This window comes from Furipterus horrens, unplaced genomic scaffold, assembly GCF_987537825.1.
Source record: "Furipterus horrens unplaced genomic scaffold, mFurHor1.1.pri manual_scaffold_11, whole genome shotgun sequence".
Taxonomy (NCBI): domain Eukaryota; kingdom Metazoa; phylum Chordata; class Mammalia; order Chiroptera; family Furipteridae; genus Furipterus; species Furipterus horrens.
Genome location: NW_028327181.1, coordinates 53278811 through 53297447, shown reverse-complemented (window position 1 = coordinate 53297447; position 18637 = coordinate 53278811). Strand labels below are relative to the sequence as shown.

The following is an 18637-nucleotide window of genomic DNA, read 5'->3' as shown; positions in this document are numbered from 1 at the left end:
TCCACTCTCCAAGAAATGACGATGTTTTTCTTCATATGATGGTTATGTGCTTGCATGTTTTATTTTTCATTTTTTAAAACGTTTTTAAAAATAAGAGAATATTATTGATACAGTACCTCTGAAGGACCTTTCAGTCTGTTCCGTTCCAATAAATGCTCTTCTTCCCAGAGAAAAATAGCACAGTCGATTTATCTTTCTAGATTTTTCAACTTTTACTACCTAGGTGGGTCTACGCACAATACAGAGTGTTGTGTGTGAGCTAATGAGTTTGTCTAAAAGGCTGTTACACCAGATGTATCATTTTGCAGTTGGTGTGTTTCTGAGATGAATCCATGTTGCTTCATCAGGCTCTACTTCATTCATTTTTAGGGTCATATGATATGACATTGTATAAACAAACTGCAGTTCATTTGTCCATTTCCTGCTGGTGGCCATTCAGCCTGTCCCACCAGTTTTTTCTTATAAACATTACTGCAATCAGCTGCTTTGTCTATCTTTCCTGGGGTTATATGTGAGATTTCTCTAAGGTAGACACCAAGAACCAGAATTGTTTGTCTTTTTCCAGCACTGCTAGATCAGATGATTGCTCCGATTCCCAGCAGCTAGCTCTACATGGAAGTTTTCATTTCCTTTGTTTTAGCTAACACTTGATATTATCAGATGTGTATATTTTTGCCAGTCCAATAGGCATGTTGTTTACATTTGCATATGCATTGTTTTAATTTGAATATGTCTGATTATTAGTGAGGTTGAGCATCTTTTCATATGTGTATTGGCTATTTAGGTTTCATTTCTGTAACATGAATATTCATTGTGTGTGTGTGTGTGTGTGTGTGTGTGTTCTGTTGGGTTGTCTTTTTCTTGTTTATTTGCTGGAGTTTTTTATATATTCTAGATACAATCCTTTGTTATATGTGGTACCATTATTTTCTCCTAGCCTGTCATTGTCATTTTCCCCTCTGTTCTTTGTATCCTGTGACCTGATTTTGCTTGATGCAGATCCTTGAATGAAGGCAGAAGGATGCTTCCCCACCAGATGCTGGCTGACTCAGATTGTTGGCTTCTATTTCATTGAGAAAACATGAAATGCCTGTAGCTGCTGCCCCTGGAGGTGGGAAGAGCAGAATTCCTTTTCTCTCCTCCCACCTCCTACATGTTTCTGTATCTGGGTGTGTTTAGTTCCTAGGACTGCTGTAAGAGATGACCACAATCTGGGTGGCTTAGAACAGCAGAAATTCATTTCCCCACAGTCAGGAGGCCAGAAGTCTGAAATCAGCATGTTGGCAGGTTGGTTTCTCTGGGGGCTCTGTGCCACCTTCTCAGGGTCTGCGGGGTGCTGGCAGCCCTTGGAGACACCTGGTTCCAGTCTCTGCTTCCGCCTCCACATGGCTTTCCCTTCTATGTGCCTCTGTGTTTTCTCCTTTTCTGTTTCTTATAAGAACACTCATCACTCGATTCAGGGCCCACCCTAAGTCCAGCATGACCTCATATCGAGAGCCTTAACTTAGTTACGTCTGCAAAGACTCCGTTTCTGAATAAGGTCACATTCACAGGCACTGGGCATTAGGACATGGACATAGAGTTTGGGGGCTACTCAGCCCACTACGTTGGGCAAACCCCTCCGATCCCAGAGAACAACGAGGCTGAAAGCTGGGTGTGCCTGTGTGTGGCACGGGGCTGGGAGGGCGCAGAGGAGGACACCCTGAGAGTGACGATGCGTTCCGTGAGGTGCCGTGCCCCTGGGGAAAGGTAGCCGTGCAGGTGGGGTGTGTAGCTCGTCAGATTCAGATCCCAGAAGATAGGCAGAGGCTATCACCCGGTCCTCCTGCCATGAAGTGAAAGTGGGCTGAGAAGCGACCAAGGGTGGTCTACTCTGTCTGTTAACAGAGACTGAACTTGACAGATTCTGCCCTTTTGAAGATAAGTAAAGGGAAAACACGTAGAACTCATAGAGAAAACAGCAGGACTGTGGAAAAAGCATAGCACCCTTGCCCTCATTCTTTGTGGAGTCCGTATTTCCAAATTTACACAGTCCCTAATGTTGCCTTGCAACCCCGAAAATAACACCCATGGTCCTTTCCCAGTGACTGTGGCACGAGCCGAGCAGTTCCATAGTCCGAGTCACCGACGCACCCGTCCCAGCCGAGGAGAGCAAGGCCGGGCTTGCCTTCACAGCTCTCACTGTGAATAAGTGGGGTTTTTATTTTTTATTTTTTTGTCTACTTGGTGCTACATTTTTTTTAGTTTTTGTGCTTCTTTTTTTTCTTTTTTGTGTGTGCGTGTGTGGCAATTTCACTGTTTAAAATGGCCCCCAAGTATAGTGCTGTTCTTTGTCTAGTGTCCCTAAGCACAAGAAGGCTGGGATGTGCCTCACAGAGAAAACATGTGTGTTAGATAAGCCGCCTTCAGGCGTGAGTTGTAGTGCTGTTGGCCATGCATTCAATGCTACTGAATCAACAGTGTATATAAAAGAAAGTGTCTTTAAATGGAAACACACATAAAACAAGGTTCACTATTGATCAGCTTGTGAAAATGTGACCACAGGCTTACAGGAACCTAACTCCGTATTTCCCTAAGGAGCAATGGTTCAGAATTTGCTAATTGAGTGTTCCCAGCAGCTTCATAGACTGTAACTACCACGAATAACGAGAACCAACTGGATCTAAAGGAGCCCACCTCTGAAGATGATTGTACCATAGACCCAGGAGCACAGGAAATTGGCACCGCAAATTGCAAGAAGCCAGCCTCCCTCAGTAGAGGACAGTCTGAGATTAGAAGGCGTCAGGAAAAGATGGAAGTGGAGAAGATGCACAGGGAAAGATTGCAAGAAGGCTAAGTAGTAAATTTGCAGGATCAAAAACCATACAGCAGAAAATGCGTCCAACTGTAGATGAGTGAAATAAACACTTGTATAAAGCCATAAAGTGAAATATGTGTGATTCAGTTATTAAAATATTGTGTCTTATTTATTGACTTAAAAGGAGTAAGGAAAAAAAATTTAAATAGCATAAGAAAATGATGTTTGTAATTTCTTAAAAAAATATATATATATATATATACATGCTTACGTAGAAAAAGGTCTAGATGGACTGTGTTAAGGTAGTCAAGGTGGGATAAATGTTACTTTTAGTAGACAACCTGCGTGTGTTTCTGTAGAGTTTGATTTTTTGCAAAAGATGTATTGATGTATCAACTTGAGTTAAAAATGTTAAAGTGGGGGTAAGGGGAAAGAAGGCATTCTCCACGCAGACTGTGGGGAAACCCTTCCTCCTCTGTCCTGTCACTTATCCCGTCTGTGTCTGTGACCATCTCCCTCCGACAATGACGGGGCACTCGAGGGCAGTTGTCGTATTTCTAAACCCTCTCTGGCGCTTGGGTGAGCTGCTACAGGCATTCTCCTGTGGGGAGAAGTGGTGGAGGGGCAGTGCTCAGCCTGGGGCTGCATCCCAAAGCTCTGCCCCCACGTCCTCCTGGTCCTGGGTTCTGCCTCAGCCCCTATCCCCGCCTCCAGCCCAGGCTTCCTAAGGGTGGGAGCGGGGACACACGGCAGGTCCAGTGGAAGTGGGGGGATGCAGAACGGATGAACTTGAGCTCTTTCATTCGGGTGGACCAGAAGGTGTGTCCAGACTGATTCGGGAAGTTAAGGCCTTTAAGAAAACCTTTTGAGTTTTGGGAAGGAGTGTGGGAGATGCAGGTAGTTCTGCAGAGCTCTGCCAAGATCCACGTGTCCCCAGGGTCGGACTGGAGTGTGCGGGCGCCCCTGCTGACCAGTTAAACGGTCTCCTTCTCAGCGCTTAAGTCAGGGGTAGAGCCACATCTCTGCGCGGAAACAGCGTCCTCGTCCACAGACGTTCCTGGAGCTGGACAGATCCCGGCTGAGATCTGGGGAAGGATTTGATAGAGGCTGTGAAGGCTCCCACTCGAGTGTGCCAGGCCTCATTTAAATGCCAGCTTTGCAGACCCAGTAGGAGGCCTCAGAGGGAAGAAGCAGGCAGCAGCGCGCTCTCTGCACTGACTCATCTTTCCCCCAGGGCCGTGACACATGGCTCTGACATTTCTGAAGCTGCAGCCCCTGGAGACAACAAACAGACTGTGGTGAGGTCCCTGGGGGCTCTGGGGCAGCCTTGGACGGACTTCTGCTCTTCAGGGCCCTGTGCGTGATGGAGGAGAGCCTGGGAGGCGAGAAGGAGTGAGGTCCTTGCAGGCTCCTAGGCCTCAGAGGAAGGGACCTCACTCCTCCCTCTCTGAGCAGGCGGAGAATTTTCCTCTCCTAAACAAAACAAACATGAACTGATAGGGTGGAGGCCCCAGAGACAGGCTGGGTGGCCCTTTCTTCAACATCTTTGCGTTTGTTTCTCTAGAGGGCAGATTGTGGAAGCGTCTTAGAGGCCCGGAAAGCCGCCTGTGGGTCTCATCAACTTACTTGGTTAACCGGTGCTGGCGAGGGCCCTGTTGTTCTTGGAGAAGAGACTGGGAGCTTTTCAGATCCTTGCGCACACAGGCAAGTGGCCCAGCAGAACCCAGGGCCCAGGACGTGGGAGCAGGTGCCTGGTGGTGGGAGCAGGCAGTGTGGTGTCGTGGGCAGAGCCCTCCTGGGGTCAGGAGGCAGCCTCCAGTTGTAATCCCCCCTCCCCCCCGCTGGGTGGCCTTTGCAAGTCCTTACTGTTACTGCCCTGGGCCTTAGCTGCCCCATCATTTGCTCCAGAAGGTCAAGCGAGATGATTCCTGGAATCTCTACCAGCTGTTTGGTTCCATGCACCATTTGGAGGCAATGCTGTGATGGTGGGGGCTTCCTGCCGGGGCCCCTCCTCTCCTGCCCCCTTTCCCTTCCACATCTCACTGACTTAGCCCTATTCTGTCTGCAAAGCTGACGTCCCAGCCCTTTCTGTGCAGCTGAGGAAGATGGTGCTGGCCTCAGCTTGAAAATGCGGCCGGAGAACACTGCCATCCATCACCTTCTCATTGTCACTGTGGAAGGTCCCCGAAGGTCAGCCTCCAGTCGCCTCTCAGCACAGAGTCTTGTTTGTATGGCCTGGGGACTGGCCTTTCACGGAGCTAGTGGAAAAATACCCCTTGTCCTCCCCAGAAGAAGTGATGAGAAATGGATTATTCGGAAGGTCGACAAGAAGCAAAGTTTGGAGGCTGTTATGTTGAACTGAAGTCCAAGTGTGGGATATAAATATTTTTAAGCCTTGAGCACATCCCACTTATTTTATTTATCATTGACTGAGTGTATTTTGTCTACTTTCAGGAAGGATTTGTAGTCGAGGTGCAAGGGGTGGCTTTTGATATGAAAATGTGTATTGTGACTCCCTGAATGGGGTGTGGGAGGGGGGCAGGGATGGCCCCCACTGGGGGTGTGGGGCCTCGGTGCAGGCCCAGCCCAGCCGGGAGCAACCCCGAGGAGCTGCGAGGCGGCCTGAAAGGGTGCTTTTAGGAAAGGCTGGATCAGACATGATGTTATAGGAAAAAATGCAGCGTCTAGGGAAACAGCGCATGAATAGAGAGAAAGCCGAGAGACGGGGCAGAGAGGACATAAAACAGACTGTCATCGGGAGCGAGGGAAGGGGCTGTGCCGCTGACGGGAGGGAAAATGGCAGAGGTCTCCGCTTCCCGGGGGAAGGCTGAGCCTGAGGGCGGGACAGATGCAGAAGGGCTGGGGCGGCCAAGAGTTGGGCCGTGCATTTCTGAGGCATGAGGACAGGCAGCGCCTCAGATCGAGCCACGGGCCCTTGGTCTGTGCCGGCGGGGGACGCCTGCGCCCTCTCACCTTCGCCCACACCTTCGGGGTCGGGGACAGGGTCCGCAGGAGGGGAAAGGAGTCCTCTCGCCCAAGGCTCCCTCTGGAAAGGACCGAGAGGCCCCCTTTGTCCCCTCTGTGCTGCGAGTGAAGACAGACAGGTGCTCTGTCCCAGGCTGCAGGCAGTTGCTGGCAGCGCCGAGAGGGCGCCCCACTCCCGGCTTCTGACCGAGGCTGTGCCGCTGGCTGGGGGGCCTGCGGCAGGTCCTTCTCTGTGCCTCAGTTTCCTCACCTGTAAACGGGGGTTAATGTCAGTGCCTACTTCAGAGGGATGTGAAGGTTAAGTTAATTCTTTTTACTTAATGTCAGTATTTTATTTATAGCCAAAACAGAATTTATCTTTTAACTTTCCCAGCTTTAAAGAAGCTAACGTATCAATAGTAGTTAAAGTATCCTTCTGGGTTTATCTCCTTTTTGAATCAGAATATTACCGGGTTTGACATTTTCTCACGAACCAGGGATGCATACATAATTTTAAAGTTACTTGGATTACTTAAGTGTTCTTTACTAGACAGCCCTGTGAGATGATTTAAAAAAATAAAATAAAATCAAGGGAACTTTCTAATTTGTCATGGGGTTGTAGTAAACAAAATTCATGAGTCAGGTTTAGATCAAAACAGCTCCCTGGCCAGGGTGGGCTTCCGGGAGGCTGGCAGGGGCCAGAGCTGGCTTACTGAGCCTGGCTTCTCCTGGGCGCGCCACAGGCCCTGGGCGCAGTGGGGAGCGAACACCCTGTGGCATGGGAGCAGCGGAGAGCGAGTGTCCTGGTGCCACTGGCGGGGAGAGGGGGTGTTAACAGCCTTTGCAGGGCCACTGGCAAAGGGGCTCATTGGGCAGCAAGCACTGTTTGGGACTGGCCTGAACTTGGAATCAGGACTCTGATGCACAGTAGCAGGTACTTTATAAACACCGGGTTCCTTCAGGAGGAGCTCCCTCTAGTTTGCAGCTCCATGTCCTCACATCCTCACTCATCCTCGCCCAAGGCCAGGCCAGAGGAGCAGGGTGTCACTCTCCTCTCTCTGTGTCACTTCCTGGGGACCTGCTGGACCGGTTCCCAAAGTGGCAGCACCATTTCACATTTCCACCCAGAATGCGTGGAGATTCCACTTCTCCACATCCTCACCTCCCCTGAGTGTCTGCCTCTTCTGATGCTGGACATTTGAGTAGGTGTGCAGTGGTATCTCAGCGTGCTTTTGGTTTGCCTTTCCCTGATGGCTCGTGGTGTTCATTCAGCCTTTTCTCGTGTGCTTATTGGCCTTTTGTAGATCTTCTTTGGAGAAATGTCTGTTCAGAGCTTTTGCCTGTTTACGTAAATTAATTTCTAGGAGTGCTTGGAGGAGGGCCTTGCACACTCAAGTGCTGTATAAGTTACCGTGGGGAGAGTCCCCGGACTTGGCATGCCTGACTTCTCACCTACCTGTGCTAAGGATTTGGTGGTGGTGGTGGTGGGGGGGGGGGGGTTGCTGCACAAATGACCAAGCAGGCAGAAGCCAATGGCTTCATATTTCCTTCCAATATCTCCCCACTCAGGGAGAGGTGGGAACATTTGCCACCTCACCAGACTTTGGGGGGTTTTCCCCAAGTCCCTATGGCAGGGCACAGGGCTGCCCACACCTGGGTGCCTTTGATGAGACTTCAGTGCCATGCAGGATTTGGATGCTGTACATCCACACCCCCCCCCCCCCAGAGGTTGCTGGCGGGGTGTTGGCTCACACCGTGGTGTTGACTGGGGCCAAATGGAGACACCCCAAGTCCCGGCCCACCCCCACCCTCCCGTCACAGCAGCTTCCCCAGGTGCTGCGGTTCACTGCGCTTGCTTACATCGTCCTGCATTGTTTTGTACCAGCTGCTTGCTGCTCAGGTGGCTGTTTGGTTCAGTATAAGTTTTCCTTTTCATTTTTTTGTTTCTTAAAAATACTCAGGTTTTTCCAAGAGTCAATTAGTCCTTGGTGATGATTGATCAAAGGTCTGGTTTGACCTCAGCAGTTCGTGTACAGCAGGTCCCGAAATAACGAATGTTGTTTTGTTCGACATTGTTAAAACGTTGATGAGAAAGGAAAAGAAAAGGATGCCCGGACCACTGTGTGTGGAGTGTAGCTGTTGTCCCCATGTCTGCATGGTTTTCTCTGGGAACTCCGCTTTCCTCCCACGTCCCAAAGCTGTGCATGTGCCGTGAGTTGGCAAGTCTTGATTGTCCCAGTAAAGTACAAGTGTGTGTGTGAGGGGCCCTGCAGTGGAAGGGTGTCCTGTCTGGGGTGGGCCCCGGCCCCTCCCCCACCCCTGCTCCTGTCCCCTCCCCCATCCCCATCCCTACCCTGTGCTCTGAGCTGCTGGAATGGACTCTGGGCACCCATGACCCTGAACTGGAATAAGCAGGTTGGAAAAAGAATGATCTGCCTTGTTTTTATTAATGTTTCTTCAGTGTACATATAGCTGATGTTTATTTCAGTGTTTAATATAAGCAGGGTTTTGAGTCTTTATTTAGAAGTTTGGTGATGTGTTTGTGGACAGGAACACGCTGTAGGAACTTACCTCTTGTTTATATCAATCAGCTTTTGGTAAAATTGGTTTTGTTACACATCGTTTCACGTAAACTCGGTTTCCAAGTACCTTCCGATGTTACGTGAGGACATCTTTGGCTGTCCCTGGAGACCTGTTGGGAGCCGCGAGAGAACAGACCGCTAAGGACCTTGAGGATGAGACTACAAGGCTCTATGTCATCCTGTGTGGTGGGATTAGGAAGGAAGTCAACCCTGTTGCAGTACAGGGTCACGAAGGGCAAGGACACATGGGGCTGCCAGGGTCCAGATGGACACATTGGACGGGTAGCTGGGTGTCATCATTAAAACTCCCACGAGGGACGAGCCGGTCATGCAGTGAACTGGGTCCCGACAGCCAGCTTGTTAACGACCCCACTGGTGATAAAACTCCTGTCTCCTCCCAAAGGACGGTGTTCTTCTTCTTTTCCTAGAGGCCATTTATATTCAGGTTCTGGTTCCCTGTGGCCTTCCTTCAGTTCTTTCCCTTGAATTTCCCAGGTTGCTTCCTCTCCTCGCTGTGCACTGTGCGGGTGGAGGAGGTGCTTATTTTTCCCTCCCACAATGTAGTATCTGGCTCCTCATTCTACTTTTGATTTCCTCCGTTAATCCTTGCCTGCTCAGAGCGTGCTGCTTCTGTGATTTTTCCGCTCAGTCAGGCCCTGCTTTTCTCCCTGGACCTCATGGCATTTTGTGCACGTATGTGATTGTTAGTATTCCGGCGCTGGGATCGTTTGTACTTTGCTCCCCTACGCGCTGCTGAGGCTCCACTACCTTCCCACCCCTTGCGCTGGTGAGGAACGTGGTCTGCAGCCTCCCCCACCTGGGCAGCCACACCAGGGCCCGGCCAGGGTTGGCAACTCTGGTCAGTAATCATTTTTCCCTGGACACAGATAGCTGCCCTTTCACTTCCACAGAACACCTGCCCCTTTGCAGCCGGGCTCCTTTCCTCCCTTTGCGACCCTGTGATAGCACCTACTTCCTTAATCCGATCCTCCTGTCACCACTCCCAGACCTCTCAGTGTCTCAGTCGCTGCCGGTACCAGCCAGTTTGTCAGTGACCTTCTTCTTGATATGGAAAAGCTGGAATATGGCCCGATCAGTACCGAGGGGAATGCCCTTTCTCAGTCGCGTGCATTTGGGGTTCTGTGGAGTTAGTTTCACAATTACCCTCTTTTTTTTAGTAGCAGTCTCCCCTCCACACCCTGAAGCCCCCTCAATTTTGATTCATAACTTGCAAATGGTGAGTTGGATGGGAGGCTTTGGGGTTCAGGCAGGGCTTTAAGTTCCCATTGATGCTCCTGACCAGACGGCGGGGCTGCCATCATGTTTGACCCTGAGCAAGGGAGTGGGGCTGGGGGTCAGTTCCATACCCAGGAGGGGCAGGTTGTAGGCACAGCTCCAGCCCCCTGATCTTGTGCTTTTGTTTCTGATTAAACTTTTTTATTGTTTTATTTCTCTTGTTACAAAAGCAAATCAGAGAAGGAAAACTCTGATTCCAAAAAACCTCCGCTGCCTTGCGGCATACCTCTTTAGGGGAAAGGCTAAGGGAGTAAACCCCGACAGAAAATCTGGAGCCGGAGTCCCTAAGGCGGTTTGATGTTGTAGTCAACACCGGCAACTCCTGCGGCGCACCTGAAGCCAAGCTGTATTGACTCCGTCTTTCCCTTGGACCCTTCAGCTGCGAAGAGAGGGGGGGTCTGCTGCATGGGCAACAGCAGACCCTCCATATCACCCTGCCCAGGCTCTGTAGCTTCAGCTCCACTGGAGAGGACACTCCAGCGTCATCGTAAGATGTCGATTCAACACGGGAGGAGACAGATACCGTGTCACTCCCGAGTCGGACTGCACAGCCATTCTCGGCGGTGCAGATAGACTCTTAAGAAGCTACACCATCGTCTCTCGAGACGGACGGCTGCCGACGACAAAAGCAACGCCTGTTAGTTGTACAAAAATTAGAAGGGGGAGAAAAGGAAAATGCGAGGAAGCATTCATCCCACCAGCAGGAGTGGCGGTGTTAACACCTAGAGTATCTATTGCCTCGTAGACCTTTTTGCACATGTGTATGTTTCTGTTATTCACGCAGTCACCCTACTTCTTACTCAATATATTTTTGTTGTCTTTCCATATTACTGAATAGTCTTCTAACCTGTGGTTTTCTGTGACTGTGTAGCATTGTGTCTGTGGCTGTACCATGACTCAGTCAGGCATTTAAATTTGCACATTTGGGCTGTTTGCAGATTCGTTGCATTCTGAGCTTTGCTGTGTTGAGTGGCCTTCTATGTTGACCTTGGTGTGATTCTCAGCGCTCCCCAAGGATACGTTCCTGGATGTGGCATTGCTGGGCCAAAGAGCAAGCACGAGTAAGATGTTTGGTCCATGTGTTATTACTGCTCTCCCCAAAATGCTTGTCCCAGTTTCTTTAAATGTATCAGGCATTAGTTGCTCTAAAAATTACTGGCCAACTTGGCAGACAAAAAGTGGTATTTGGTGGTTTTAATTTGTATGTCTTTGGAAACTAACAAGGAAGATCGAGCATTTTTCTAAGTTTATGTTTTGTGGATTACATATTGGGGTACTTATACATTTTTCTAGTGAGAGTTCATTTTTTTCCTTAATGGACTCTATATATTAAAGATTGTAACTTTTTGTCCATCTTTTATAGATAGTTCTCTCAGGCTGTTATTGATTGTATTGTTATTTAAATTTTAAAATTTGGGGTGCTCTTCGACACAGTTTAAAATTGTCCCATGTCCTGATATTTGTTTTACGATTTTTTTGCTTTTGGTGTCATCTTGTAGAAAGGCCTTCTCAACCCCAAGATTACAGAAATATTTACTCATGTTTTCTTCTAGTAATTTCTGCAGTTTTGCTTTTTAATCTGTTGGAAGTCTCTTGGTAGAAGGTATGAAGTAGATAGAGCATAACCATCACGCTCCTTGAATGGTAAACCACTTGCCGTGGCAGCACGTGTTACTCGTGCCCTTCCCTGCCCGGTCCCCCTCACCTTATGGAATAAACAGGCCGCACTTTAGACTTCCTACTTGATTAAATTCTCTCTGTATTCTTATGCTGAGTTCCCACTGGTTTGATTCTTGTGGCTGAGGGCACCCTTTAAGGCTCTGGGGAAGCTGTGTGAATGGCATAAAGACATACATGCAGACAGCAAAGGATTGTTCATGCTCTTCTTCCAAGTCTCTGTGTGTGTTATAATCACTGTCTTCCCTAAGTGAGAGTAAATCTGTATTTTTTAAAGCTTTTCCCCAGGGATCCTGAGTACAGAGACTTTGTCACTTGAACCAACGAGTGCTGGGGTCTGTTAATAAAGGTTTGGCCTGTTCCCTGCCCACAGTGCCCAGTACCCAGGAGGGGCAGGTCCCTCTGTTCCACCGCCATGGCACAATCACATCCGTTTTTCTTAAAAATCAGCAGCCTCCTCTGCTGACTCATGTTCTTTGACTGCGAGATGCTTTTCCTCCCTCGTTGGGTGTGGCGGGCACAGTCCTTGCTTTTCCTTCCTGGGGCCTGCGAGCCCAGGGTGGGAGTGGGAGTGGGATGGAGGACACGAAGCCCCTTCCTCACTCCCGATGCGGGGCTGTTGCCGGAGCAATCGGTCAGACAGACGTGTCCTCCCGGTGCTCTCCTCCCTCCACCTCCGCTCTGCTTCCACTTCCTGAGCTCGGAGGAAGCGTGTGGGTGGGAAACCTGCTGGGTGGTCTTCCCAGACTTCCATGGGATCCCTGGCCACACCCAGGGCCTAAGGTGGACCTGAGCCACCACATTCAGCCCTGCTTTCTTTGCCAGCGATGCCTTCGGGGATAGTGACGATGAGGAAGAGCTGGTGATGACCAGGCGGTCGCTGGGTGATGACTCGGACATGCTGCAGCGCTCTCCTGCTTTCCCATCAGGGTCATTACCGAGCACCCTCCCGCTTTGTGCCCCACGTGAGAGTAGATGCTGTGGTGAGTTGAAACACACCTGCGTTTCCAGTGCTCGCCCTCGTTCTGCTAGGCCAAGGCCACAGCCAGGCGGCCGAGCTTACAGCTCCCAGCCCCTGGGACCTGCCTGCCTCGGCCGGAGCCCTGACTCTGCCACTGCTGTGATGCTTGGGCAGACGGCTTCGCTTTGCTGTGCCTCCGTTTCCTCACCTGTCAGATGGGAATGATGCTTCCCAGGGCTATCGTGAAGGTGAAATGAGTTCATGTAGCTGAATGTTTTACAGTGCCTGACCGCGCTACGTGTTTGCAGCTACTGTTGCTTCCCTGGTGTACGTGTGTGCCTCTCCTGTACGTCCACGGCAACCTTCTGCCCTTTTGGGTCTTCACTATTCCACAGCCTTCCACAGACGGGATGCCTGGGAAATACTGTTACTGAGAACGCCAGTGGGAATTATTATTATCCCTCATTGTGATGGGCTTTTTGTCACATTCCCTGATCTAATCTTCACAAAGCCTTTAAATTAGGTGTTGTATTAGTTTTATGAGGAGAAACCCACAGCTCTGGGAGTCTAAGTAACTTGCCAGAGGCTGTCCCGCCAACAAGTGGCAGAGCTGAGAGTCACCCCCTGGCAGCCCGACCCCAAAGGAGAGTCAGGATGAATGGATGCGTGAAGGATGGGGTGGAAACAAGGGAGACATATCTGAAAGAATTAGAGAACAACGTAGCATTTGAGGAACTGGATGGGACTTCTCGATGTGAGTGACTCAGAGCCGCAGGGCTAACGGCAGTCCCAAGTGGATTTCATGACGTTTGGTTTTTGAAGGAAGTGAAAACACGCTTGGCACACAGAAGGGCTTCGACACTCCGTTGGAGCCCTAGGGGTGCTTCACCTGCCCACTCTGGCTTGCTGGCTCAGAGCCCTGGAGCTGTGAGGGAGGGTTCGCAGGAGCAGCGGGGCTTGGGGGTCTGGCTCCCATGACGGGCAGGAGGTCTTTGGTCAGAGGGTCCGGTGGGAGCCCCGGGAGGCAAGCGCACGCAGGGGACGTCCAGCCAGGTCGGGAGGCATGGCCTGGAGAGCAATCACCCTGTGCAGGGCCACAGACACCAGCTGTAGGGGCTGCTGTTCAGGCAGTGGGGAGCCAGGGTGGCTGCTTGTGTGAGGAGCTAATGGGCTCGTTTTCACCTGGGGGACGGGGCTGTGTAGCAGGACGCGTGTGTCCCATTCCATCCTGCAGAAGGACCGGGAAGGCAGCCATGGGTGGAGCAAGTGGGAGGAGGGAGGCCTGGGCTGGAAGGTGGGGGAGCAGAGAAGTGGGCAGGGGCTAGATGGGGGCGAGGGGGCAGAGAATAGTAAAGGGAAAATGAGGGTGTGTGCTGAGCTGAGGCATGATGTGAGCCTGTCTACATTTTCGTAAGACCAGCCTGACTGCTCTGTAGGAGGCGGGGGGCGGGGCGGTTGGACTTGGGAGCTTTCAGGTCAGAAGTGATGGAGGCTTCGGGGTGGGTGGGATGATGGAGAGAAGCGGGCACATTTGGGATCCTTGTGGGGGTGGTGTCCCCAGAACTTGGAGGACTACATGTGGGAACAATGGTAAAGAGAGGACCCTGGGTTCTCCTCAAGTGGCCGTATGCTCGGAAGCTTGGTGCCACTTGTTGGAGGACACCGGAGCTGTGGTGAAGGCTGAGGGCAGTGGCTTCTGTGTCCCTGGGGATCGTGGTGGAGGCTGGAGAGTGAGATGGGCAGAGGAGCAGGGACCAGGCTCTACTACCCCATTTCCCTGGGTGCACTCAGCCTCTGTTGGGTGCACTTGGCCTCAAAAACCACTTTGGGCTCAGCGGGCTGGAGAGGCAAGTACCGCGTACCTGCAGCCCAGCCCTGGGGGACAGCGGGAAGTCTCCTGAGAAAATGTGCCGTCATCAGTGATTTTATTAATGAGACATGGGTGGCTTGGGGGTGGAGTTAATCTTCCTAGGAATCGGGGGAAAAAATTTCAAGTCCATCTGAGGGTAACCTAGGCTACCATGGCCTCTGTGGTCTGGGAGCGGGAGCTCCCGACCTGATCACCCCCTTCCAGAACCTTCTTGTGGTTTACCAGTGAAGTGGGAGAGTGTTGAAGGCTGGGCTACGAACATGATTCCTCTGTCAGTCACCCTGGACCGAGGGGACCAGCTGAAGGGGGGGTGGAGGTGGAGGTGGCTCCCTAGCCTGACATCCTGAATTTCTCTTTGTCCCCAGTGCACAGCGGAGGGGATGCCCCTCATTTTCTCCCACTCCCCCTGCCTTGCTGCAGACTGTTTCTAGACGAAGGTTCTTCTCTAACCCTAAGGCTGCACCTGGGTGTTTTCCTCGGAGTCAGTGCTTGGGGGAGGAAGAGCCCAGGGTCCTTGACATAGCTGTCCCTTTGGTACATCACCAGGGAGTCCTTTTAGCCATCCCTCGAGGCCTCTAGAATGTTTCCTCCCTGCCCCTTGTGAAGGACTGCCTGGATGATGTTCACCTAAACCGAGTGCAGAGTTGTGACCAAAATCAGAACTTTCCTGGAATTTCCAGGCACTGAGAGAACAGAAAGAAATGGTCCCTAGGGCTAAAATAAACAAAAAACAAATGAATGTCAGTTGACGTTTATCCGAGGTGCTATGGACAGAAGAAAGACGTTAGAAATGAACCGAGGGGCCTGCCGCCCCGTCTTGGACGCTGCCCTGAGTGACCGGGCCAGGGCTTCCTTCCTCCGCCTGCAAAGCCAGGGCGCTGGCTCTCATCCGCAGGCCCCTCGGCCGTAACACTATCCCGCGCAGCGCCCGCTTTCATTACTTAGTCCAGCAAAAAAGCGAGGGCCGAGATTAACACCCTCGGTTACGTCTTTGCAGAGCTCAGACCTGAGGAAATTGAAAAACACTCCAGCCAGCATGGAGCTGGGTTTACAGGGCCTTCATTGGAGACGCCAATGGGCCTCGTTAAAAGGCACTTTATCTGGAAGGCCCCAGAGAGCTGGTCCATGCGGAGGGAAGAGCAGCGTCAGAAATGGAGGCGGACGCGCTGAGCCGCCTGATGCAGTGGAAAGAATGCCGGGCTGTGAGCTTGAGCTGCGCCTTCTGCTCTGACTGCTGCTGCTCATTCCGATTGCGTTTCCTCTCTGGGAGGAAACTGTCCCTTCAAGCGCCAGTACCCTGAGTGACCTAGTGAATTTCATCACGTCTGAGGTTCTTTCGAGTCTAAGGTTTGTGCCTATGTTAAAAGGAAGAAAATAAACCAAGTCAGGAATGCCCCCAAATCATGCGCTGCTCAGCACCTGCCACGCCCCCCGACCCCTGATTCTCTGCTGACTCGGGTGCCTGTGTTTCCTACGCCGCCCTCTCCCATGCTGCAGGCTTAGATGCTCATTTGCAGCCAGTGACTAGTGAGCCACCCCGGCTGCCCGGCTGACATTGGTTCCAAAAGAGCACAATGCAGAAAAACGTGCATCTGAGGACTGATGAAATCTCGGTTCAACACAAATAAATTGAGAGCTGCGGCCTCACTGGGCCAGCAGTTGTGTCTACGCCCCCTCCAGTCCGCCGGCTGCTTGGTCGTCGGCTGTAGAAGAGGGTGCCTTATTTGGGAGCAGGCTCTGGGTGTGCCAGCGCTCAGAACCGCTAGGAGTTATGTCTTTGTCCCTGAAAGCCATCCAGGGCTTGCTCTGACACCCATGGTGGAAGTCGGGTGGCTCCTGGGTCAGGCTGGACGATGGCCGTCTCTCCTGCTCTCCACCTTGAGGTGAGTTAGCTAGCAAGTTTGGGTTTCTCACAGGTGGGAGGCGGGTAGTGGGGTGGGAAGGTCACCACCTTTGGGGCAGGTCAGACGTGGGTTTCTTCCCAGCTCTGTCATTCCCACAGGTTAGGTCTTGGGGCTCTGAGATGGTTGTAACCCTGAGGACTAAGGTGGGTGGCAGGGAGAACCCCCTCTCCTTCCTAGGTGCTGGGGCAGGTGATCAAAGACTAAGTAAGCAGGGTCAGACTGTCCTCCGGGAATTTCTGATCTTGTTGGGCAGTCTCTCTTTCCCCAAAGCTGCAGCTGGTTAGGCAAGTGCCCAGGAGGGGTGGACGGCTCCCATTGGCTGCCCCTCAAACTCAGCCACCCAGCAGGGCCTAATCTGCCTGCTCACCCAGATTGGCTCCCACTATGGGTTTCCCCTTTGGTCTCTGACATCTTTTGGACCCTAAAGAGCTCAGGGCACTCCCTTTCTTCACATGCTGGCAACCCCAGGTCTGCCTAGCACCCTTCCAGTGGGTTTCCTCTTCCCCCTCCCCCCGGCCGTGATTCAGGCCCCCAGCCGACACCTGAATGGCCTCCAAGCTCCATACTCTCCCACCCACGTTTGCAAGGCCTTGTGGCCCAGTGGTTGTTCTTCCCTGTGGTGAGCATTGTGTCCCAATGCTCCCTCTGTTATTCAGTACCCATCCTCCTGTCCTGCCTTCTTTTTCTTCATGATACTTACCATCCTCTTACGGGCCGTACGCGTTCTTCGGTGCCTTGTTGCTGCTTGTCTGCCTTCACTCACTGGTGGCAGGGATTTTTCTCTGCTGTTTCATTGCGGACTCTCCTGTACCTGGCACAGTGCCTGGCATGTAGCTTTCAATAAATACTTGCTGAATGAATGAATGAATACGTGAATGGATAAAGTGCGTTTACCCCATTTTTAAATGGTCCACGCTGGCCTCCCCACCACTAGATTCTGGCCTCCTAGAGGGCAAGGCACCGTTGGCCTCTTTTTTGGCTGTACGATTTCCTCAGTTCCTTTTTGATAAATGAATGTTGTCTCAGCCTCTGTCTGAATTGTCTCTTAAATAGTAGGAATTCTGGAGCACACCTGTTTGGTCTGTGAAGGGCTAGCTTTCAGGTGGTTTCCCTACAGCACCCACTCCTCCCTTTATCACGACCCCATCCTCTCCCCAGGCCCCTCAGCCCACACTCCGGGCTCAGCACTCCCTCTCGTTGTCTGCTGATGGGCCATGTGCTTTCATGGACATCATGTAGCCCCATCTCCGAGTCTTCCCTCCCCGGCCCCACCGGCAAGGAGCGCCCTCACCTTCGGCCTCCCTCACTTGCTTTGAACCCTTCTGCCCTGTGCACACCCCCATGGCCCGCCCCTCCAGCTGGGGCCCACTCCCTGGACCACGCCCACCTTCCATAGGAGCACGTGAACTCCTCTAGCCAGCTACTGACTCCTGTGCCCCTTTGTGCCCCTCGGGCCTAGTACGCTTTCTGGCATGAGGCTGACCTGCGCGTTTCCCAGGAGAGCCAGCAAGGGAAAGAGCGGCATGTCCACACGGATACTGTAGAGCTCCGTTGGACTGACAGTTGGGATGAGTGTGCTTCAGCCTGACTCCTGGAGTATTTTAAATGCCACTGGTTAAGGCTCGTGGCCAGATCCCCGCACAGATTGCAGACGCTCACAGCCTGATAGGAGTTCTTTCTCTCCTCTAACTACTGACCACATGTTCATACCCAGAGTCCCGCCAACTTCTCTCAAGCCCCGGGTAACTGTTGAGTCCCTTTCCTGTCCCCTCCAGGGGCCTCCAGTGGAGGTGATCTGCTGCTACCCCTGGGGTAGTCTGAGGGACAGAGCTAACTGCATCATCTGGAGGCCTCTGGGAAGGCAGGTGTAAGGCACTGAGCTGGTACCATCAGGTGTGACTCCTCGCCTGCCTTGTCCTTTGGAGAGGCAGTCTGGCTGCAGCCCTCGCTCGCTGGGCCCTTTGAGCCGCGGCCAGGAGGTCAGGCGTCCGCCTAGGGACGAGCTGCAGAAGGAGCCAGGCCGCCAGCAGGGGCAGAGCCATCTCCTCCCTGTGTCCTGGTGCTCAGCTGTGTCTGAACCTGGGCCTCACGTCCACTCTGCAGGTTTTGTCTAGACCTGTAGTGACCGCGGGGTGTGGGAGCTGGGGCCCTTGCTTCCTTCTTGTTGGAGCCGAGAAGCAAGTGGGTGCCCAGATCTTCCACTATGTGAAAGGGCCTTCCTAATGAATTGGGAGTGGATGTGTGAAAACCCCCTAATACAGAAATGGGGAGCTCCCTAAAATACGGACCCCTTAGTTCTGGGGCTGGTAATAGCTCTCCTTTTGCCCTCGGAAGACTGTTTGTGTGTTTGTTTTGCCAGTTTCTCCTTAGTAATAACTGGGTATATCCCTCTCCCCCCAAGTTCTTAGCAATTCTGGGGTTGCAGCCACTGCCTCCTCAGCCCAGTCTCTCTGGATCTTATTTGAATAACAAGGGTTGGCTTTATCAGGGCGGGGTCTTACTCCTTGTATGTTAAAAATCACCTGGGGAGCTTTTAAAAAACTGCCCAGCCAGGACCTCACATGGACTAATTAATCAGACTAATCA

At 51.9% G+C, this 18637-nt stretch overlaps 1 protein-coding gene across 3 annotated transcripts in view; it reads left to right on the top strand.

Annotated features, from left to right (window-relative positions):
• Positions 1–18637, top strand: part of NTN1 (netrin 1) — a 188736-nt gene that overhangs the window by 86329 nt on the left and 83770 nt on the right. The window lies entirely within an intron of this gene.